Below are 20,026 nucleotides of genomic sequence, written 5' to 3' on the forward strand. Positions count from 1 at the left end.
TTTACTAAGGCCCTAGAGGTCTTAAGAAACAGATTGATGCCCTTGTACAAATCTGGTATATTGAAAGTTGAATATAAAATAAAATTATAATCTACATACTTTATCACAGAGATTGGAAGACAAGATAAAAATTTATTAAAATCCACTTTCAAAGTTTAAAACAACATGTGATTAATACAACTGGATAAGAGAATAACCATGAAGCTCTTAAAAATTTAAATCAATAACATAAATATTAATAGTCTATATTACCAAATAATATGGTAGCATGCTGTGAGTGGCCATCTTTAATCCCAGAAGAGCAGAGGCAGATGTAGGCAAATCTCTATGAGTTCCAAATCACATGATATTCACAGACAGTTTCAGACATGCCCAGATGTATACTGAGGTCATGCTCATATGAAAATACAACCTGGATTTTAAGCATGGATAACTCCATTGGCTCCAGCATGAAGAAGCTATAATGCAATTGGTTAAACACATAACAGCACAATGAATCAAACCTATACTATAATGGTGTAGCATACATTTGCAATAGATATCAACTGGACTTCATCTTTCAAATTCATCACTTATCATAAGAACTATGTTTAATTTTGAACTAGTTTTTGAGATGGTTATTTCTTCTAGAATGTGGCCTATTCCTAATATGTTGAATTGAGTTCTTATCTGGCCTTATTAAGATAATATAGCACTTAGGGACAAAAATGAAGCCAAGGAGGGCTGCACTAGAAGCCAAGATAGAGAAGACTTCCATAGCCACCATGACTTTCCCCTTGGTGCTGTGGTAGACAGGGAGGAATGTGAGCCAGACACAGAAGAACACCAGCATGCTGAATGATAGGAACTTGGCTTCATTGAATGTGTCTGGAAGATTCCGGGACAAGAAAGCCATAATGTAACTTCCAAGTGCCAAGGAGCAGAGGTATCCCAGTATACCATGGAAGGCAAAATCTGAGCCCTTGTTACACACAAGGATGATATGTCCATGTTCAGCATGAGCATCTTTGTCAAGGAAGGGAGGAGAGGTTCCTAGCCAGATTCCACAGAGGACAAGGTGGATCAGAGTACATATGGGGATGATGAAGTTTGGAGCCTTTGATATTATTAACCACCTCACCACTTTATTTGGAAAAGTGACCTTGAAGGCAATAATCACAGTGATAGCTTTGGCCAACACAGTGGCAAGAGCCACAGTGAAAGCACCTCCAAATGTGATCTGCTGCAGGATACAGGTTGTGGTGTTGGGACGGCCAATGAAGAGCAAGGAACATAGGAAACAGAGAGTGAGTGTGATGAGCAACATGTAACTGAGTGTCCTATTATTAGCCTTGACAATTGGAGTGTCTCTGTGCTTCATAAATAGTGCAAGAACCACAGCTGTGAGTATAGAGAAGCACAGAGCTATGGTTGTGAGAGACATCCCCAAGGGGTCCTTATGGTCGAGAAAACTCACAGCTTTCTGGAGGCAGTGTTTCTTCTCTGTGTTTGCATAATGACTTTCTGGACACTTCATGCACTTTTCCATATCTGGTAAAAAATGAAGGTGATATTTTGCCCAAGTTGATGTTATCCTTGTAATTTAACCCATTTTTCTGTACCTGGTAAGAGGACTGTTATCTACATCGCTTTCCTTCTTCTCAGGGACAAAGAAGTGTGAGCTCTGTCGTGAATACTTTTATACTTATAATCCACATTTTCCTTATTAGATATTTCAGTTATTATTTATATGCACATATAAACTGTGTGGCTCCAACTCTCCACTCTTTCCTTGTATTCCATTCCTCACTTTATCCATCTTTTACTTACCAACTTATTGTGCTCTCTATCTCTTCTTTTTACATTTTAATACACATTCAGTCTATTTTGTGATGGTTGTATTTATGAGTAATAGGGGAATCTACTGGAATGTGGGTAGCATTTCAGAAAAGAGATTTCCCTTTTTTGTAAGTAGTTATCAATTACCAGTAGCTTCTCATACAACCCATTTTCTTCATAGTGGTATAAACTAAATACACCTTTTCTCTCTTATGTACTTTCAGTGCCTCTGTGCTATTCATGTATCTTTTGCAAGTCTTTAAAATACTGACTTACAATGCATAAACCTGCTTTCTTTCTGATTCCACTTCATAAGTTATATTCACATTATGAATTTGAATAATACAAAAGAGAGAAAATGGCCTTAGAAATAATTTTGATAAAATTTTATTTTTAAGCATTGGTTCTCAAATTTCTTATCATTATAAAATACTTTGTGTTTTCTAATTTTGACTCTTTTCTGTGGATGCTTAAGTAAATAGACATTACTATATTGTTACAGGTTTGAATAGTGCACTAGTGAACAGTTGCAATTCTGTTTGGGGAAAGGTCAGAACTATTTTACAGTATGAAATAAAACAGTTCTATGTTATTCTGCTGTTAAATTTTTTCAAAATTCATCTTGTATTTGAGGTGTATTAACAATGATTTATGCATGCCAGATTTCTACTGTCATTGTCTTGTGTTTGTAAAAGAAACTCATGACCAGACTTTTAATTTTATTTTTAGATAAATTTAATTAACATATTATTTAATAATCTTCAGTAGAATAAAATTTATTTCTATATATCTTGTAAATGTTACTTCCTGCAGCTATTGTGACACATTGATATAATCTGATGTCAGGTTCTTCTTTCAAGTTATTACCTCAGACTCTGTTATTTCCTTCTCTTTTAAGTGGAGGTATTTATTTTCTTTTGGTTTTCTATCTTTCAATGGATGACTGACATGTATAACTCCATTCCTTGCTAAAGGCACATGGTGCATGTAATAAAACTTCTATATATAGAATAACTATATGTATTTAAATATACTGTAACATTTTTGATACATTGAATCAGTAATATATGCTCAAATATATGACATAATTGAGTTACATAATTTTTGGAAGTATACTTATTAATTAGAAACTATGAAGGACTTTTTATAGGTAAGTCAAGAATTCATATATATATGAATGTGTACATTTTGTGCTTAGATATTCACTAAAGAAGTATTTTTTTAATAACAGCTTGAGGGTACAGTCTATTATATGTCAAGGTGAGACACCCATGGAAGAAGTTGCAAAAAGATTCTAAATTCAGAGGTCATGAAATACTGCAAGGGAATAGAAAGTTACAGACACAGCAGGGCAGTTGAATATATAAATTTTATGTATGATATCATGCATAACATTCCTCAAAAGGTATAACTCAAACATATCTCATGGAAGATCAAATATCATCGAGCATGTAAGGTTGGCATAAAATACTACCCTTAACTAAGAAGCTATTTGAACTCATAGCTGCTATAAGAGGAAAATTCATTAATGTTTAAGAATGTGGCCATTGCTAATCAATTAATACTCCACTGGGGAGTTACAGTAAAGAGTACATGGGTAGCACAAATTTAATTGAGTGAGTTTTTCTTAATTATTTAAAATTGAGAGAGAAGAAGTTAGATAGGTTGATCAGTTGCAGATTTGGGAGGTATGAATATGATTCAAATACATAGTATAAAATTCTCAAAGAAAAAGAATTGTTTAAAATTTCAAAATTGGAATAACTCCAGTAACAAATTTAATATTAGGTATGAAAATACTAGCTTTTGCTGGGCAGTGGTGGCACATGCCTTTAATCCCAGCACTCAGGAGGCAAAGCCAGGCAGATCTTTGTGAGTTCGAGGCCAGCCTGGTCTACAAAGTGAGATCCAGGAAAGATGCAAAGCTACACAGAGAAACCCTGTCTCGAAAAACCAATAAATAAATAAATAAATAAATAAATAAATAAATAAATAAATAATAAATAAATAAAATAAAAAATAAAAAAAGAAAGAAAGAAAGAAAATACTAGCTTTTAAAGAATTTTATTCCCAATGAAACATGCTGTGAATATGCTCATGAGCTATTCTTCTAAATGTGGATTCTATATTCCATTGCAACTCTTAGGTCTTGGTACAGTTCTCCATAACAGAGTGTAGAAACTGCCTTCAGGATATTGTTTCATATACCACTTCTCAAAATTGAAGAAAAAATGGACATAATCCTATTCATTAAGGAAACTTGAAAGTTTGCTTATGCTTTATAGTCAAAAAATATATATTGGGGTTATCAAACACAAATTTCTAATATTCTGTTATGTATGAAAAAGCTTGTTGGTAGGAGGATACTAGATGAGGAACAAGATGACTGGACTCCTACTCACATCACCAGGGAGGCTACCTGGAAAACAGGACCCCAAGAAAGATACGGGGATCACCCAATGATGGAGAAATGGATGAGATCTACATGAACAGCCTGGACATGAGTGGGGGTAATGAAGGGCAAGGGTCGAGGGAATGAGAGCTTGGTGGAGCAGGAGATCCCAGCTGGATCAAGAACAGAGAGGGAGAATAAGGAATAGGAAACCATGGTAAATGAAGACCACATGAGAATAGGAAGAAGCAAAGTGCTAGAGAGGCCCACAGAAATCCACAAAGATACCCCCACAATAGACTGCTCGCAATGGTTGAGAGACAGCCAGAACTGACCTACTCTGGTGATGGGATGGTCAAACACCCTAAATGTTGTGCTAGAAACCCTGTCCAGTGACTGAGGGAACTGGATGCAGAGATCCACAGCTAGGCCCAGGGTAGAGCTCTGGGAGTCCAATTAGTGAGAAAGAGCAGGGTTTATATGAGCAAGAATTGTTGAGAACAAGGTTGGATAAAGCACAGGGACAAATAGGCAAATGAATGGAAACACATGAACTATGAACCAAAGGCTGAGGGGCCCCCAACTGGATCAGGCCCTCTGAATGGGTGAGATAGTCGATTGGCTTGATCTGTTTGGGAGGCATCCAGGCAGTGGGACCATTCCTGTGCTCATTGCATGAGTTGGCTGTTTGAAACCTGGGGCTTATACAGGGAAGGGACGCTTGGCTCAGCCTGGGAGGAGGAGACTGGTCCTGCGTGGACTGAGTCTACCAGGTTGATCTCAGTCCTTGGGGGAGGCTTTGCCCTGGAGGAGGTGGGAATGGGGGGTAGACTGGGGGGAAGGGGAGGGGGGCAGGAGGGGGGAGAACAAGGGAATCTGTGGCTGTAATGTAGAACTGAATTGTTTTGTAAAATAAAATAAAATTAAATTTAAAAAAAGGAGGGAGGAAAGGGCAAAGGAACCAATCACCAAGTGCTTGGATCTTGTTCCAACCATTTCAATTGTAAATATGGGATATTCACACACATACACAAAGCGTATAACCTCAAGCACTTCTTTTTTTCCATTTTCTAAGTGTGATAACAACACTGCAATTACAAGAGGGGTGATTTTTACTAATTTTAGATAATATAAAGTTTATAACCTTGTTTAATATATATCTACCTCTCAAGAGATGGAGTCACTCTTTCTGCTATCAAATTTCATGCCTGGGCATGCAAAGCTAAAAGGAAGCCTGTGTGACACTGATTTGGGTCTTCCTATGAGTTAACCCTGGTAATGTATCATCATTGCTACTATCAACAGTCTTTCAGTTTATTTGGAATCTGTATAGCCAAAAAATTTGTATGGGGTGCAAGCATAAAGAGTATATTTTTAAAACAATTATTCTAACAGAATAGCTATGTAAGTCAGGCATGGGGGTACACATCTGCAATCCCAGCACTTGGGAAGCTGAGGTAGGAAGATTACTAGGAACTCAAGTCCAGCCAGGGCGACAGAGCAAGAGTCTGTTGCAAAAGCATTGCTAGGAAAGTAAAGCTTATGGCCTTGCATCAATACTAATCAGAACATACTATTTCAGGCTGGAATGTAGCTCAGTATTAAAACATGTGTTTAGAATGTACAAGGCCTTGGGTGCAGACCTGTAACTGAAAATTAAACATTAAAAAAATAAAGATACAGGAGGACAGAGGTGCTCTGGATATCGCTCTATATAAATAAAACACTGATGGCCAGTGACCAGACAGGAAGTATAGGCAGAACAAGGAGAGAGGAGAATTGGGGCAACATGAAGAAGGAGGGAGAGACACTGTAGCCACCGCCAGGACAAGCAGCATGCAAAGACATCGGTAAGCTATCAGCCACGTGGCAAGGTATAGATTTATAAAAATCGGTTAATTTAAGATAAAAGAACAGTTATCAAGAAGCCTGCCATGGACATACAGTTTTTAAGTAATATAAGCGTCTGAGTGATTATTTTATATGTGGATTGTGGGACTGCGGGGCTTGGTGGAACCTGGAGAGGAGCCCTCCAGCAACACAGAGGAATCTGTGCTTGGTATGTAAAATGAATAGAAACTCTCTTAATTAAAAAAATAAAGATACGCACTATTTCAAAAAAAAAAAGCTTTGTTGTGAAGGATCAATAGAAAAGCCTATCCTACACTTAGGTGAGTTATAACCATCATTGAAATACAGTTATAAAAACATCTAATTTTGATACTTTTTTAAAATTATGTGTTACATTATGTGTGAGGAAAAAAGCATATTGATCAGCACAGAAGAAAGAAGTTTCCTGCAGCAAACAGTATCTGCAGTTGTTCATAAATTTAAGTCAATTATACATTTTAATGCCTATTCTGCACTATTTCAAGACATGGTGATGCACATTTCATATCCTAAATAAGAGAAGGAATAAATTTGTCTGACTTCTGTCTAGATATTCTTTTAGTTTTTCAGATAATGCAGAATCCTGTAGAAATGTGGAACCATTTCTGTAAGATTTGATTCTTACCTGTCTCATTGGAAATCTCATTGTCTGCACAAGGAGTGCAATCATAGCAGCAAACAGCCTTGCCCTCCAGGGAAATTTTCCTGAATCCAGGCCCACAGACCTGGGAATCTGAGAAAAATGGGAGCAAAGTTAACAAGTTCTCATGGTTTATCGACAAACTCAATAATAATGTTTTTAATACCACACAATTAATTTGCAAGTTTTATTCCTATAAATTTTGAAAGGATCTTGAGCATCTATGATCTACATAATATTTGTCTAAGGATTATCACACTCTTAGACTAGAGCATAATGGGTAGAAAAAATTTTGGTGCTGGTATGTCATAGAAGCCATGACCTAGAAGGTTAAATGGACCTTCCAGATGGATCCTGTCTCTATACTTACTTTCTAATGTGTTGAGAAAGTTTTATTTTCTTTATGATTGTGAGTGTTGATTGTCAATTTGACAGGAGTTATAATCATGATATAAACACATTGTTGGGTATTTTTGTGAGTATTCTTAAAAAGAAGTTTAAAGGGTTCACTCTAAGAGTGAGCATCATCATTCCATAGGTTGTTGTCTGAGAATGAATGCCAATGTGAAAAAGGTGATCTGTGGTATTTACATTTTTAGATTGTCTGAAGAAATGATGTCATCAGGAACTTCATGTTCCTAGAGCAATAAATTTGCAAAGATAAGGGCTGCATTCTCATACTATCAGACAAAAGAAACACTTTCTTAAGTTATATTGGGTATGTATGTATTTGCAGCAACAGAACAGGAGAGAAACATACACACATACTGACTATAATATTTTCCCATTTAAGACATGGATAAAAGAAAAATGATAACTATTTATGGTCTGTAATTTTTAAGCATGGAATCAAAATGAAGTTTTCAAATTTCAGATGAAGTGAAGGAATTCTAATAGAGACATTGTGTATTGGTTTGAATGAAAAGTGGCAATCAAAAGCACAGATATGTGACTACATATTTTATCAATGGTGGTGATATCTTGAGAGTTATTGATACTTTAAGAGTTGGAGACTTATTGGCAGAATTATTTCAAAGGTTGGAGTTCTGATGATTTATGAGCCTGACCTAATTCCACTATTCACTCTCTTCTTCCAGTGTGTGGACTGAGACATTTTGTTTTTTTTTGGTTTTTCGAGACAGGGTTTCTCTGTGTAGCTTTGACTTTCTGAACTCACTTTGAGACAGGCTGCTCGAACTCACAGAGATCGCTGCTCTGCTCCTGAGTGCTGGGATTAAAGGTGTGTGCCACCCCCGGCCAGCATTTTTATTTTTATTTTATTTTATTTTATTTTGATTTTTTGAGAAGAGTTTCTCTTGTAGCTTTGTGCTTTCTGGATTTGCTCTGTAGACCAACAGCTGGCTGAACTTGCAAAGATCCACTTGCTCTGCTCCGAGTGCTGGATAAAGGCGTGTGCCACCACGCCCGCATGAATGAGACATTTTGTTTCAGGGTTCTGCACATCTCTCCATGGGTGCCACACACTGGCATACCTCCTGAGCATAAAGGACTCCCATACCTCTAGAAATGTAAGTGAGATAAACTCTTTTTTCCAAAATTCACTTTTGGTCATAGTGTTTGATCATAGCAAGAAAACAAAACTTATTCAGTTTTGTGTTGTGAATGTAAAGAATTTCTACATCAGAGTGTCCTTGGAGATATTATGAGTATTGCATGTACCACTTTTCAGACGTACTTAATTTGTGTCAACTTGATAAAAACTAACCCATGCATCACTGAATATTAACAGACATTTAAAGCTAAGAACTTCCATTTTTAAGAATCAGGAAATGATAAAACAATGTCTTCTATTAGTTTTGTTTTATCCTTCTCTACTTCGAATTTTATGTTAATGGGATTAATTTCAAAACCAGGAGTTGCTATAATGGGGGATGTATTTGTGTTATTATGATAAGTTGAATGGATTGAGATAATACATAACCCACCTCGGAATATCTTTTTGGCCATTGTACCATCTGCTGAGACAAAGACAACTGTTGACCCTGGGGAACATTGGGTGAAAATGTTCCAACTTTCACTTTTCGCCCAAGACCCTTTGGAAAATTCCAAAAGTTGAGAATATCATACTTAACATGTAACTTCTGTTTCAATTCTAAAGCCATGTTGGCTCCCACATGGATATTCCTGCAAGAAAGGATGAAGCTGAAAGTGATGCAAGAACATATTTTAAAGTGGATGTGAGAGGTTGACTAGAAATAAATTATTGAGTGACTATCACTGGTCATAAACTCTGGTGTAGGCTGTCAAACTAGGCATTACATATTTCAACATTTTACATGTAATATATGTATATAAACATACCCACACAGACATATATGTATATATGCATATGTATGTAATATATATATATATACATTTTTATATGTAAAATGTTTAAATATGTAATACCTTGTTTGATGCCTCTGAAAACTCTCAAAATATCACATTGTTGATGCTCTAATACAATGGAATAGATATTACCTGCCAGGGGGAGAAAACCATTCTTTCCCCATTTCCTAATGGTTGCATTTGTACTTGCTGAAGACTCATCTCATGGAGACTGTGGGCCACAGTATAGACAGCCTTGTATGTATTGTAGCTGTCTTCATTCATTGCAGTGTCAAAAATGTATCTAGGCAGGAATTCCAAGGAAGCATTGGGTTGGCAGTTCTCTAAAAGATGACAATCCAGCTCTGAAAATGAGCACTTGAAGAACATAATCCACAATTTAGGAAGGTAATTGTCTTCTGGGTATTTATAAGGATTAACTGTTTGTATAAAATTTTTTATAAAAATTTTAATACAATTTCAAAGCTACACAAGAGAAACCCTGTCTCGAAAAAACCAAAAAAAAAAAAATTTAAATTCAATGACCTGCTCATGGTGTTGTGAAAAAATGAGACTTCCATGGAATGAATCTAGCAAGAAAAAATCAGCAATATTAGTAAGGTCCCATTCAGAGGTCATGAGCCAAACTTTCATTGTCAAAATCTGTTGCCCTAGATTTCGCATTAAACCTTGTAGTGAATCATTGTCACCATAAATGATGATGATATTGCGATGATTCCTGGACCATACCAAGACTTTTCCAGTATTTGTATGAAAATGAATTCCAGGTACTTTGGATCATTTCAACAAAAGCTATGCAGACTTGATTATTCTCCATCTTTTCTCTGATATCTGATAGAAACTGAGTCCCTCTGTGGTCATCTGGGATAAGTAAACCAACCCAGTTCCAGCCAAAATGAACAATCAGGAGACCATGGCAAGAGACAGAGATGTGCCTTTGGGGGCCATCTGGTAGAGAGAAGTAAACTGACCTCGGTCACTGAAGATAGGATCAAAAGGACCAACTGTGAGCTGAAGAGAAAACAATTGGGAACAAGAGAAAGAACAATGGCATTATGCACAATCCTTGTTCTGCAGAAACAGATGGCAAATAGTCAGCACAATGATGGATTCACCTTGATTTTGAAGGCAAATTTATCTGACAGAATTTTTCAGAAAATTACTAGCCTGACCTCCATCTTTATTAATCCTCCTTGTCTACTCCATCCTCCCCTTTTTTCCTTTCCAAGTGACTGAAATAGAGGTCCATCTCCAATTGTCCTGGACATTGTCATCAATAGCTAACTAATTCAAATGTCTCACTTTTTCCTTTGCATACCCAAAATGTCAGTAAAAGAGACCTGGCTCCTTCACCCATACAACTCACCTGTGGAAATTTGTAGAGCTGAAGCAGTGTCTCAATATGAGCAGATTTTGCCCATGATGGTCCTGTTAGTGCAGCAGCTGACTTTCTCTTCTTTACACAGTTATAATTACACAAGGGACTACTCAGGCCTGTGAGCCAAATAAGGGGATTCATAAGAATGTTTTTCTCACTGTATGGGACATTATAAAAATCAAATCCCAGAGATATGTTTGGTAAAAGATGAGGGTTCCTGTTGATCTCCTCAATGGCAAATACCAGGGACAGAACCAACTCATATATTTTAAAATTATACCTGCAGAAATTGAATAAAAATATACCTGAGTAAATTACAGACCACACAGAGCTGCAGATTTAGGCACAATGGTTTTCTAGTGCAAATATTAGTGCTTATATAAAATGCATATTAAAAATTTGCCACTAAATGCCTGGAATTCAACTCACTATGTTAACTCATTAGGATGATATAAGATCATGTAGGTATGACCCTTATAATTGGCAGTCCCATGACAGCTCACTGTACTTTTTATTGCATTTGGTACACAATATAATTTACCCATAAATATAAAAAAGTACCTTACAATATAGTATATCTTCTGCTGAATTGTTTTTTGTTGCGTGATTCATCTTTATAAATATTTGTGATACTTTGACTACATTATCTTTGTTTGAGTTTATATTACTTTTGTATCTTTTATGTGTGTGCCACTGTTTTTGAAATGTTTGAAATTTAAATGTTATGAGGGCAAGACAGAGGATAACCTCCACAAGTAGATGTGGCTTTACTTTTCCTTTTAAAAGTGGCTCCACTCATCCACTTGCATATGCTTGAATTACATATGTTCACTCAAGAAATTTTTGTGGACCTGAACTCAGGCAATCTCACTTGCACCTGAAGCAGTTTTACCTTCTGAGATATGCCTTAATTGTCAATGCCTGAAATTTAGAAATATAAGTTTCATTAGAATACCATAAATTATTACTTAAAAACTTTATTGCCAGGCAATGGAAACCTGTTTTTGAATTGTTGCTTTTAGGGGATACCACGAGACTTCCTTCCAAAATATAAGCACTTGCTCATGAAACTTTGTGCCTTTTAGAAAAAGAAGGAACAATCTTATTACTGAAGATATCACTCACTTCAAACAGTGAAAAGATCAATCTGTATGTACCCGGAAGCTTCCCTACTGAGGACTGGCTCCCAGTGTTACAGACGCAGTCATACAACTATTGAGAGTTGCTGGTGGTGTAAGTCCATGGAGTATACAGCAGTGACAACTAGTGTTCAGAAGGCCAACCTATTAGAACTAAGGGTTCTGTTAGAGGAAACCATCATGCAAAGCATTATGGAATTACTGCCTTTTGAATGAACTGGCTGTCTCTTGTTGTAAACTTCTTGTGCAATAACAGCTATGATTCTCCCCATTTAGTGTGCATTTCCATGTTATGTGTACATGTAATCTCATGATTGCATCTCAATCTTGGGCAGAACTTTCCCTATACATTTGGAATAATTGGACAACTGTCTCCAGCTGTGTTTATTTTTCATTAACATATATCTGGCTAGAGCCATTCTCTGGACAAAAGCATTTCAGCAAAGATACCTTTTTCCAAGGACAAAATTGCACATAGATAAACATTAGCTCATCTCACTGACAGAGAAAAGAATCACCAACAATTAAATTCTCAACCCTTTACCTTCACCCCGGGTTATTTACACCAGACCCTAACTTAAGAAATTTTACTGCTCACATTCCTGGGATGATGTTTTAACCATTTGCTAGATACTGAGTTAAGGCAGTTACTTCTCACTGACCCAAGGAGATTGCCTCCAGGCCAGGCAGGTGATAGGTGCCAAGCTTCTTTTTTGTGTAAATTAAGTTTTTATTCCTCCTCAGCCAGGTGCTATTCCTAGATTTTCTCCTCAGCAATTACTCTGAGTGAAAGTGCTTTTACTAACCAAATACTACACTACTACACACTCTGACATAGGTTGCTTAGCCACCTAACATATGTCCCCCTCCCTATCAGAAAGCAGCTGCAGCTGGACGAGCAGGAAAAGTGGCGCCAAAGACAGTTTACTTTCTTGTGACTTATTGACCCCTAACATTTTACCTAGCCATTTCTAGATTATAGTTTGAGCACATAAATTCCCTAATTGATTTTGGCCTTTAGTTGACCCTACTAGACAATTCGCCTTTAGTCACTTCCCTTTTGGGTTGTAATTGGAAGCTGACAATTAATTGCTTTATATGTGGGTCCTTATCTCCTCTCTCTGAGACCCTGAAAACTTCAAGCTTCACATTGCTTTACCAAAAAATTACTGTGTTGGTATATATGCTGCTTCTCGGAGAGCACTGAGAGAAGAGGATTGATGGAGAAGAACAAAGATGAGGACGGAGATGAGAAGAACTAGGTAGAATGATGAGAGAACAGGAACTGAGAGCAGGAGGGACTGAGAGGAGCTAAGTAAGAGAGCAGAAAAAACACTGTAGAGATAGAATTGTCATAGAAGAATAAAGTGAATGGACTAAAGAACTCAGTGTGCTTAGATTCATTGAATATTCCTCAGATTAGAATCTTCAGCTGGGTGGTAGACTTTTCTGCCGACCCTGGGAGCAAACAATATAGGCTGTACCAAATATTGTTTGCATTATACAACCTCACAATGAAGAAAAGCTACCAGTAGTCCTATTCATCTGTAAGGAGAATGAGTGACAACACTAGTAAGCAGAGTCAGACATTCTGATAGGTGTAATAATGACACTTGTAGCCTTGGATAACTCACAGTTATCAAATTGGACTTAAGGCATGATGGGATAGCAAGGAAGCTATGCCTGTATGTTGTACATTTAGACAACTACCTGTAGCAGGAGAAATGGTCTCTAGAGAAGAACCTACTACTGTCAGTTTTCATAACTAGTATAATCTCTAACTGTAATATAAACTAACCTTATAACCACACATAAGTATAGCTCTCCAGCTGTATAATGATTCTTCTTTATATGGTAGACACAGATCATTACAGCATGTCATAACTTGTAATAATAAACTGTTTAGCCAACTGCAGGGTGTCTATTCCCAATTAATATATTTAAAATATAATTCCTAAATGTAAAAACCAGGAAAATTCATAGAAGATGGGTCAAAAACCGTTATGAGACAGAGAACAAGAACAAATGATGCAAGATATCAAAGTCCATAGTTCTGGTAATGCCTCTAAATGTACTAACTTACTTTTGGCTTAGGTAGTTCTGCTTCTGGCTAACTTGTCTTGTTAACTGAAATATATCAACCCAGAAGATAATTTTTGTGCTTAATATCTCATCTTGATAACATCTCAGTGCTCAGCTGAGATCCTGAGCACCTAGCATAGTTTAAGCCGGCCAATAAATACTTTCTCTTTATTAAAACTCATGTACAAGCAGTGTTCTATGGTTAGTACCCATAACATTTCTGGAGGTTCCCCCAAGATATCAGAGCAAGACCTTGAGACATAAAGTGTCTCAGAGCTCTTCAGAGCAAAGAAGAGTGCAGGGGTCAGGGAACTCTTAGGGGGTTTTCAGACAGAGGTCCATGTACACAGGATGTCCTTTGGTCAATTTCTGCCTAAAGAATCTGAGGAATCTGACACCTTCACCCCAAAATGAAACAAATTAGAAAGTCTATTGTTCTGTCACCTCTGAAGGTAAGTCTGATTAATGTGTCTTCTGTGTGGACACATAGCAAAGTAGTCAGAGATGATATCTGGCCCAGTGTCCAGGAACCATGTGAATGATACTGGATTCCCTCTATTTGTTCAGGTGTGTGAATGTGTGGTGACCAACCCAGGGTGTATTTATTGTGTTTGTGTGCATGTAAGTGTGTGTGTGTGTGTGTGTGTACATGTAGGCGTGTATGTCTTGTATCCTATGTGTTTCTGACAGTTTTTTTTACCTGTATTTATTTGTGGCTTTCTCTGGTATCATACCCTCCCTTAGCCTGACTTAAGACCTGTGCCTCCTTAAGGGGACCCAAATCCTTTGCTCTGCTAGATACCCCAGAGAAACAAACAAGCAAACAAACAGTTCCACCTCTCCCACACTAGGAGCAGGAACACTTTGTCTGTCTTGTTTTATTGCTTGACTCCTACTCAGAGTCCAGGCCTGTCGCTGTGTGGAGATACTGAGGATTCAGGCCTCTGATCCAAGGCCTTCTACATCTAAGGAGAATACAAAAAGGGAAGGTCAAATAGTTCCCCCAGGGGAGCATTCCCTACAGTTTCAGCTTGGGCTAAACATCCCTGCAGAAGTGGGAATGTCCCCTGCGCTGAGCCTGAAGGAAAAGAGAAATTCCTACTCATTTTTCTTTCATGATTTAAGTCTTCTTATTAATCAGTGATTCATATAATTTGAAAACTCAAAACCCACAATTCTCTCTTTGAAACATAAAATAAAGGTAAACCTCCCTCCTTGAGGTTCTTGGCAGGGTTATTTCTACCAGACAGCAGAGCTTGGTCAGAACAGATATTCCTTTCTGTCCAACTCTGACCAAAGAACTTTATGTAACTTTTAGTAAGTACCTTTTCAGTGATTAAAGACTGCTCCTAAAAAGATTCCCTTTGTCATCCAACTGGAAACAGATATCAGAAAATGTTAATGAAATTCAAAGAAGCTAATGTATAATTAGGTCCTAGCTGCTGGAGGTAGCTCAAAGTGTGATTAACAACAAGGAACTGAGTGGGATGAGTCCTTTTGCATAAAATGAAAGTCACCATCACTTTCTCTCATGGTGAGATACAGACTTACAGATATCCAGCAGAATTTTGGTGTCGTACCATCTATAAGAAGAAACCAATACCATAGAACTGGCCCGGAACAAAGTTCCTATAATTGATCAATAAATCTGTTCAAATACCTCTCTCCAGATTGAACAATATCCAAGGACCATAGAAGTAAAAGAGAAAGTAGAATTCCAGATTCCTCTGTGAATGAAACAGGTAGTCTGCCAGTTATCCTGGAATATACCTCTCCTGCTTGTAAAGAAACCAGGGACCTCTGATTCTCATGAGTCTGATTCCTCCAGAGAAAACTTTATATACTCTCTTGGTCCAGAATAATGTATTCTTCTGCCTCACACTGAAAGATGTGAGTCAACCCATTTTTGTTTTTAAAGGCACAAACCCTGAGAGAGGTCTACAGTGAAGAACTTAACTAAATCAGGATACACAATGGATTTCAAAAACTCTACAACTCTGTGTAGATACTAAATGCTCAACTCTTGCATTTTTATCAGAGGCTTGGTAGGAAAACTGTTCATAAAAGGGTCATTGAGTCACTGGAAATAATCTATACAAGGACCAAGAAGGTGATTCTCTCCACTCCTTTGGTGGTAAAGGTAGGTTCTCTTACACCATAGAGCCACCACACCCAGATAAAGTAACTGGAAGATACAGATGCTGCTCTCAAGTGGATTGTCTCTGGACTATGCCCCTATTAATAATAAGGTTTCACAGGTCCTCAGGCTCTTCCATTCCCTGCCCTTATACCTCTTACTGAATCTTGTGTTTTTCACTATAAGAACATGGGGTCGTAGTCCAAACCCCACTACTCTCAGGGCTCAACTTGAAAATAAGGAATACAGATACATGGGAGGTATTAGCTAGTTTGGCTACAGATGAGCAGACTTCCATTCCATCTTGAACTTTACTTGCTGATACCTACTTTAAGTGTTTGGTTGTACTGGAGAAATAAAGGATGTTGGAGTTAATTTTTAGATAGTAATATTGAAGATATGAATCCATGCACACCCTGTGTCTTGGTTCACTAGTTGCCAGAAACAAATGGGTTTCTGTTGTAAAACTGGGGATTCCTAAAATGATTGATTTCGAAAATATTCTAGTCTTTGGGAAATAGAAATAACCTAAGCAATCATAATTGATCTTGTAGGAAGGGACCCTAGGTATAGGGTAAAATATTCACAGCCAAAAATCTTCCAGGATTTCTTGTTATGCTTAGACACCTGGCCCCCATAGGCACATGCACTAAACAGCCCACTCGCTGACAATAATTACAGAAGCTACTGAGTGTAGCCTTAATTAACATTAGGGGACTTAAAAGGGGCAAACAAAGGTTATTATTATTTTTTAATAATAAGCTTATCCTGAGAATGTATCCGTGCTACCCTGTGATTCTGATAACCCAGTATACTTGCAGTCTGCCTAAGAAAGGCTTTCTATAGGCTTAAACCAAGTTCCAGTATTCTTATCTAGTGACTACACTAGAACACTTAATACTATCCATGAAACTAGGAATAAAAATAGTTAATGTCATCCACCTATGAGCCCTGCAAGATGCAAAAACATCTGACCCAATAATTCATACCCTCTGGTGCAACAACAAAAGAAATGCTACATGAGTATTCAAGTAATTTTCTGTTTGAATCTAGGGCATGTTCCATTAGAAGAAACTCATTGATAGCATGGTTATTTGGAACACAAAATTGTGACTAGGGAGGATATAGGCAAAAGGAGAGCATATAATATAATTATTCTGCTGAATGGACATGGAGTAAACATGATTCCTAATAGTTTATTGGTCAAATCATAGATAAGAGCATTGATCCACCTTGTCAGAGAAACTTCTGGTTGACATAAATTACCAGAGACCTTCAACTGGTCACTTTGGGGAGAATGAGGCACTGAATATTTCTCAGCTCTTGATGGGGAATACATTTCATACTCAAGCACAGAAATCTTTGTGATCTTCCACAGGTTGTAGATAATTACTGATAAATCATTTTTTAGAAAGAACAAATAAATTGTGGATACAATTGCATAGTTTCTATGACACCAGACCTGCCAAAGCTCATTACAAAAACAACAACCCAAAAAAAAAAAAAAAAAAAAAAAACAAACACAAGAATGGTGAAGAGAGTTATATGTGAAAACTCACCACTAGCCATGGGGATTTTATATTTGATAGATTAAGTTACAGCCATTTATTATTAAAATTTTGACCTATGTTGGGTTAACCACAGTCCAGAGAAGGCCCCCTGAACGGGTGAGACAGTCATTTGGCTTGATCTGTTTGGGAGGCAGCTGTGCATTGGTGCCAGGTCCTGGGCTTGTTGCATGAGTTGGCTGTTTGAATCCTGGGACTTATGCAGGGACACTTGGCTCGGTCTGGGAGGGGGGAATGGACCTGCCTGGACTGAGTCTACCAGGTCAACCCCGGTCCTCGGGGAGACCTTGATCTGGAGGAGGTGGGAATGGGGGTGAGCTAGGGGAGGGGTGGGCAAGAGGGGGAGAACAGGGGAATCTGTGGCTATTATGTTGAACTGAATGGTGTTGTAAAATAATAATAATAAAAAAGAAGCTTACAGAACACCAAGCATACAAAAATAGCCAGAATATTAAGAGCAGCAAAGGAAAAAGGTCAAGTGACTTAAAAAGTCAGACCCATCAGAATAAGACTTGACTTCTCAATGGAGACTTTGAAAGCCAGAAGGTCCTTGACAGATGTAATGCAGACACTAAGAGACCATAGATGACAGCCTAAACTAATAAAGCCAGGAAATTTTTCAGTCACCATAGACAGAGTGAATAAGACATTCAAAGACAAAACCAGATCTAAACAATACCTATTCACAAATCCAGGCCTACAGGAATCACTAGAAGGAAAATTCCAACTGACAGAAGTCAGATACACCCAGGAAAATACAGATAATAGGTAGCCAAACAGCAGTAAATCCCAAAGAAGAGACGTACACACACCCTACCACCAAAAGATAACAGGAATTAACAATCACTGGTCATTAATATCCCTTAATATCAATGGACTTAATTCACCTATAAAAAGACACAGGCTAATAGAATGGAAACGAAATCAGTACCCATCATTCAGCTGCATATAAGAAACACAACTCAACTTCAAAGATAGACAATATCTCAGAGTAAAAGTCTGGGAAAAGACTTTCTAATCAAATGGACTTAAGAACCAAGCTGGTGTAGCTATTCTAATATATAACAAAATAGATTTCAAACTACAATCAAACAAAAGAGATTTACAAGGACATTGCACACACATCACAGGAAAGATGAAGAAGTTTCAATTCTGAACATTTATGCCCCAAATACAATGACACCCACATATGTAAATGAAATATTGCTAAAGATTAAATCACCCATCAAAACCCACACATTAATAGTGGGAGACTTCAACACCCTACTCTCACCATTGGACAGATCTGACAAATCAAAACTTAACAAAGAAATAAAGGACATAACAGATGTTATGACTCAAATAAACTTAATCAGTATCTACAGAGCATGTATATGTAACCAACAGTCTTATTAAATAAGGAAAACAGAACCAATGCAAAGAAGAAAGCCTCTTAGAGGTCAGGGGTCAGAGCTAAAACCTTACCCTTCCTCCTGCAGTGGTCCTACCTCTCCGAACCAGAGCTACTTCCTGTGTTAAAGTCTTTATATAGAGTTTCTGTTCTGCTTTCTCATTGGTTGTAAACCCAACCACATGACCGTCACGTCCTGTCTGTATAGATCTACAGGTTTTTTATGGTTGGTATTGAGATTAAAAGCATGTGTATCCAATACTGGCTGTATCCCTGAACACACAGAGACTTACCTAGCTCTGCCTACCAAGTGCCGGAATTACAAGTGTACGCCACCACTGCCCTGATTTCCTATGGCTTACTAATAGCTCTGACCCCCGGGCAACTTTATTTATTAACATACAAATAACATTTTAATACAAATAAAATATCACCATATGCCACCCTAAAAAAAAGAACATAACTTCTTCTGAGCACCCCATGGAACCTTGTCTAAAACTGACCACATGCTCAGTCACAAAGCAAATCTCAACAGATACAGAAAAAATTGGAGTATGCCCCTGTATTCTTTTGGACCACCATGGCTTAAAGTTAGATTTCAACAACAAGAAAAACTACAGAAATCCTACAATCTCATGGAAACTCAATAATGCTCAACTGAATCACCAACGGGTCAAGGAAGAAATAAAGAAATAAATTAAAGATTTTCTAGAATTCAATAAAAAGGAATATACAACACACCCAAACTTATGGGACACTATGAAAGCAGTTCTAGGAAGAAAATTCCTAGCAAGAAATGTCCACATAAAGAAACTGGAGAAATCTTAAATTAGTGACATAAGAGCACACCTAAAAGCTCTAGAACAAAAAGAAGCAAACACACAGGAGAAACAGACTCCAGGAAATAATCAAATTGAGAGCTGAAATCAATAAAATCGAAACAAAGAGAACAATACAAAGAATCAAGGAAACAAAGAGATGGTTCTCTGAGAAAATCAGCAAGATAGACAAGCCCTTATCCAAACTAACGTAAAGTCAGAGAGAGAGAGAGAGCATACAAATTAACAAAATCAGAAATGAAAAGGGGGGCATAAAAACAGAGAACGAGGACATCCAGAGAACCTCAGGTCATACTTTAAAAATCTTTACTTCACAAAATTGGAAAATCTAAAAGAAATGGTCAATTTTCTGGATAGGTACCAAATACCAAAGTTAAATAAAGACCAGATAAACAATTTACATA

At 37.3% G+C, this 20,026-nt stretch overlaps 1 pseudogene; it reads right to left on the reverse strand.

The window, feature by feature from the left end:
* Nucleotides 1-601: 601 nt before the first annotated feature.
* On the reverse strand, nt 602-10,747 carry LOC114688887 (annotated as a pseudogene).
* Nucleotides 10,748-20,026: the final 9,279 nt, after the last annotated feature.

This window comes from Peromyscus leucopus, unplaced genomic scaffold, assembly GCF_004664715.2.
Source record: "Peromyscus leucopus breed LL Stock unplaced genomic scaffold, UCI_PerLeu_2.1 scaffold_1451, whole genome shotgun sequence".
Classification (NCBI taxonomy): Eukaryota; Metazoa; Chordata; class Mammalia; order Rodentia; family Cricetidae; genus Peromyscus; species Peromyscus leucopus.